The sequence below is a fragment of the Monodelphis domestica genome, chromosome 8 (genome assembly GCF_027887165.1).
Source record: "Monodelphis domestica isolate mMonDom1 chromosome 8, mMonDom1.pri, whole genome shotgun sequence".
Lineage (NCBI taxonomy): Eukaryota > Metazoa > Chordata > Mammalia > Didelphimorphia > Didelphidae > Monodelphis > Monodelphis domestica.
In genome coordinates this window covers 244,815,308-244,820,759 of record NC_077234.1, presented here as the reverse complement: position 1 = coordinate 244,820,759, position 5,452 = coordinate 244,815,308, and the positions used below count along the sequence as shown (strand labels likewise).

The window sequence follows — 5,452 nt, the reverse complement described above, 5'->3', positions numbered from 1 at the left end:
AAAGCAATAAGTAAATTTTCTTGATTGTTTGTAAGCTCAAAACTCCTCACAAGGTAATGAGAAAATTAAGCCACCTGTGACAAAAATCATTTATCTTGTGTGAAAACTTTATTCTGTCAAGAATCTGCAATCACAATACAAGAATATAGAATGTTAATCAAGTGATTTGTTAAAAGTTAATGTATCACTTTTCCAATTATCTCTATTTAGACATGTGTGTTAGGTAATGTATCTGTGTGCCAAAAAATGTGTATAAAAATAAGCATCAGGCCCGGGGATGGCAGAGCAGCTATCAGATGCAAAGCATGCCCATGGCTGTACATTTACAGCTGTCTTCCATTTGTTATTTTCTTGACTGATCATTCGCCACCAGTTGGGAACCCCTGGAGTCTTGAGGTAGGCTGGACTTTGCCTGTGGCAGTTAACCTAATGAATTAGAAACTAGAATCCAACAATATGTTTTTTAAAAGAAATACACTTGAGACAGAGACAATCCTCTCCAATCCTAGAAATTAAGGAACTGAGGCAGAATATACTGTTCCTTGGGTCTTAGAAGAGGTGAAAAGTACCCAGGTGGTAATTATGGTCTCATACAATGCCAAAGCAAAAAACAAACAAACAAAAAACCAAAACTTATTAACTATAGTCATATGGAAAATACTCTAAATCACTGACTAGAGAAATACAAATGATAAAGACTTTGAAGTACTATCAAATTTCATTATTATCAGATTGACTTAAATGACAGAAAAGGAAAATGAAAAATTCTATAAGGGAAATGAAAAGTAGGGACACAGACTGTTGGGGAAGATGTAAAATGGTCCACTGTTTCTGGGGAATAATTTGGAACTATGCCCAAAGGGCTATAAAATTATGTTCACTTTTTGACTCTGGAATACCACTACTGGGTTTATATTGCCTATGGTTATATGTAAAAACATACATATATATATATATAATGACTCTTTTTATGGTGAGTTATAAATTGAGAGAATGCTCATCAATTAGACTTACTAATTTGTAACACATGGATTTGAATTGAATACTATTTATGCTCTAAGAAGTGTTGAGAAAAATGGTTTCATAAAAACCTTAGAAGATTCATATTAACTGATACAAAGGGAAGTGAGCAGAATCTGAATTTGTACCAGGAACATCAATATTGTAAGGATGATCAATTTTGAAAGATCAATGATCTAAGATAATTTCAAAAGATCCATTATGAAAAAAGTTTTCTATCTCCTGGAAAAGAAGTGATGAATTTGGAGTGAAATTGGAGTGTATATTTTTACTTACTTTTTTAAAATGACAATTATGGAAATATTTTACATGATTTCATATATATATTTTCATATATATAATTGAGATTATATTACTTGCATTCTCATTGTTTTGAAAAGGAAAATAGGAAAGAGTGTTTGAGATTCAAAAGGCGTTTTAAAACCATGTTAAAAGTAAATAATATATATAAAATGTTTTATATCATTGAAAATAATTACCTATTTTAATCTTTTCCTTTGAGTATTTTGAAATAATAAAATCATTATGCATTTAATGTTTTTTCACCTGCTATACACACAAAGATATAGACACAAATTCCAAATGATAAGAAACCATGTCAAAAAGTCTTGGCAAAATTCAGATATACAATATCATAGCTAATGGTATCTATCAGCCTAGGAATCCTATCAGAGAAGGAAATTAATTTCCTTTAGTAACACCTTTATTATTGATTATCCCATGTTAACTCTTAAAATTTTGATCTAGAATTTTATTTTATTTTTCCCTTTTTTATTTAGAATATTTTCTCACTGTTACATGATTCTTGATTCCCCTCCCCCTCCCAACTCCAACAAGCATTTCCACTGGGTTATCCATGTATCATTCTAAACCCATTTCCATGTTATTCCTATCTGTGGTAGAGAGATCCTTTAGCATCAAAACCCTAATTATATCCCTATCACACAATGTGATCTATCAGATATTTTTCTAATGCATTTCTGTTTTCACAGTTCGTTCTCTGGATGTGGAGAGCATTATTTTTCCTAAGTTGCTCTGGATTGTCCTGGGTCACTGCCTTGCTGCTAGTAGAAAAGTCATTTTCATTTGTACCATAATGTATTTTTCTCTGTGTATAATGTTTTCCTGGTTTAGTGACTTTTGCTCTGCATCAGGTCCTGGAGGTCTTTCCAGTTCACATGGAATTCCTCTGGTTCTTTATTCCTTTTAGCACAATAATATTCCATCACCATCATATACCACAATTTATTGAGCCATTCCCCAACTGAGAAACACCCCCTTATTTTCCTTTTTTTTTTTGCCACCACAAAGAATGTGGCTATAAATATTTTTGCACAAGTATTTTTCCTTATTATCTCTTTAGGCTACAAACGCAGCAGTGCTATGGCTGAATCAAAGAGCAGTCAGTTTTTTAAAACCCTTTGCACTTAGTTTCAAATTGCCCCCCCCCCCAATGGTCAGACCAATTAACAATTCCATCAGCAGTGTATAAATGTTCCAATTTTGCCACATCCTCTCGGACATTTATCACCTTTCTTTGCTGTCATATTTGCCAGTTGGCTAGGTATAAAGTGGTCCCTCAGAGTTGTCTTTATTGGCATTCTCTAATCAGGAGGGATTGAGAACACCTTTTCATGTGCATATTGATAGTTTGATTTCTACATGTGAAAACTGCCTATTCATGTTCCTTAACCATGTGTCAATTGTGGAAAGGCTTGAGTTTTTTTCTAAATTTGACTTAATTTTTTATATATTTGGGAAATTAAACCTTTGTCAGAAAATTCTTCATAAAAGCAATAAATAGATATATGAAAAAATGCTTTAAATCATTACTGATTAGAGAAATTAAAACCAAAACAATTCTGACATATCACCTCACACCCACCAGTCTAGGTAAAATGACAAAAAGGCAGAATAACAAATGTTTGGGGAAATATGGAAAAATGGGGGCACTGATACACCTTTTAAGGTGCTGTGAACTGATCCAACCATTTTGGGGAGTAATTTGGAATTTCTTACAAGTTATAAAACTGAATATACCTTTGATGTGTCTATTTCCAAAAGAGATCAAGGGAAGAGGAAAATAATCCATATACTCCAAAATATTTATAACATCCCTCTTTGTTGTGTCAAAGAATTGGAAACTGAAGAAATGCTCATCACTTCAGGAAATGCTAAACAAATTGTGGTATATGACTGTGATAGAACACTGTTGTGCTATATAAAATGATGAACAAACTGATTAAAAAACATGGAAAGAGCTATACAAAATAATGAACTATGAAATGAGTAAGAAGCAGGAGAATATTAAATATGGCCTCAGAACTAATGCTGGAAGAATAAACTATGAGTGTTACATACAGAAAGTGATCAGAAAAGAAAAACATGAAAGGCTTAGTTTATATGAATATGTTGACCTCCCTAAGGATATTCTTTGAGACACAAGGAGAGTGAAGAAGGTGTGGGGTACTTGTGGAAGAGATTTGTTATGTAGATATGAAGAAAAATAAATTAATCATATAAGAGATTTGTGATTTCAATTGTTTACTATCATCCTTTTCTTTGCATTTTGTAAAAATTTGGAATAATAAAAAAGAAAGAAAAATCTGGTATATGCAGAGAGGAAAGTAGAATAAAGAAAAAAATAGTATCTTAACAAAGGAAGGAAAAGATAGAGGTAATTTAAGGAAGAAGAATTAACCTCCTCTTTAAACATTAGAAAAATTATTTTCCCATCTCCCGCTATGTAAAACCACTCCCATTCATCATAATTTTGAAAGATTGCTAACACATAAGAAATAACAACTACAAAGTCTTTTAGCATATTGAGAAATAGTTTATCTTGTCCTGGTATCTTTATTTTAATCAATTGTTGCTAACAAAGATGTTTAATTTCTACATTTAGATTTCAACTCCCAAATATGCCTATTTCTATCCCACTTAGTTGCCTGTCCATTTTACTTAACATATGAATTAGAAGATAAACAGTTTTGCATAAATCTGCCATCTGTCTTTTTTTCTTAGACATCATCCAGTTTATTTCACTCTGTGATCTATTACTTCTTTGATTTCCCTTTTTTAGATATAATTAAAACCAAATTATTATCCTTGTTATTCATTGTGAAGTTTAACTAATTTTGGCTTGAAACATTTCATGTATTATTCATGTAGAATGCTATCACTCTTTCATTTTCATATTTAGTTACCTGTCATTAAATCTTCCATACATTTTAAAAATCTGAATTTTCCAATGAATTTTCTATGCATTCAAAGCCATTCCCATTTGTCAGCATCCTTTTACTTCCTAATACAAGTAATAATTTTACTTTGAGAACTTCTTCTAAGAGTCTTCCTGTACAGAATATTAGGATATTAACTATTTGTTAGATAATATAATATAAGGCTTATAAATAATGCATGTCATCTTTCTGAAGAACAAAAATTAAAGGTTGTTTTACTCTTTTAACATTCCCAACTGTGAGAGATCAAAAACCACGAGAAGTAAGTGAACTGGACACACTGATGGAAATGCCAATATAGAAGTGTCTGCTGTGGATCTGAGTGTGGGGACGGCTGTAATGGCAGTTTTCCTGCCGGATCTTGGAAGTTCTGGACTAAGAAAGGCCTCGTATCTGGTGGTCTCTATGATTCCCAGGTGGGCTGCCGACCTTATTCCATCCCTCCGTGTGAGCACCACGTGAATGGCTCCCGTCCTGCCGTACCGGAGAGGAGGGCGACAAACCCCGTGTGCAGCAAGAAGTGTGAAGAGGGCTATTCTCCCCAGTACAAGGATGACAAACATTACGGATCTACCTCCTACAGTGTACCTTCAAGTGAGCAGGAGATCGTGGTTGAGATCTACAAGAACGGTCCTGGGCAGGGAGCTTTTACTGCGTAGGAAGACTGCCTACAGTACAAGTCTGGGGTATCCCGGCACGTTGCTGGAGAGATGCTTGGAGGTCATGCCATTCCGATCCTAGGCAGGGTGTGGAAAATGGAATCCGGTACTGGCCGGCTGCCGACTCCTGGAATATCGACTGGGGAGATCATGGCTTCTTTAAATTCCTCCGTGGAAAGAATCACTGTGGAATAGAATCTGAAATTGTGGCCGGAATTCGTTATTTGCCTATCAGTAGCCCTTTGTGACTTTTAATCTTTCAAAAAAGAAAAAAAAATCTTGGGAATGGGAAGACTGTGAATGGGGGGAAATGAATACTTTTAAAAGACGAGTTTGAAGAGATGCTCTTTTGTTCACATTTTGTTTACAAAGGAAGGTTTTTAAAGAGAGGTTTGAAAATTTGGTTGAGCTGAATTCTTGTGGGATCAGCCAGCTCTATTGATAATAACATAGGTAAATACTTCTTGATCTGACTCCAACTAATAATGCATGCCATTTCAGTTTTAAGTAACTGTGAATAGCACATAGCACTGC

The 5,452-nt window shown here is 34.0% G+C and overlaps 1 pseudogene; it reads left to right on the top strand.

Moving 5' to 3' along the window:
- Window positions 1-277: 277 nt before the first annotated feature.
- On the top strand, window positions 278-5,166 carry LOC100618885 (cathepsin B-like; annotated as a pseudogene).
- The last annotated feature ends 286 nt before the right edge of the window (window positions 5,167-5,452 follow it).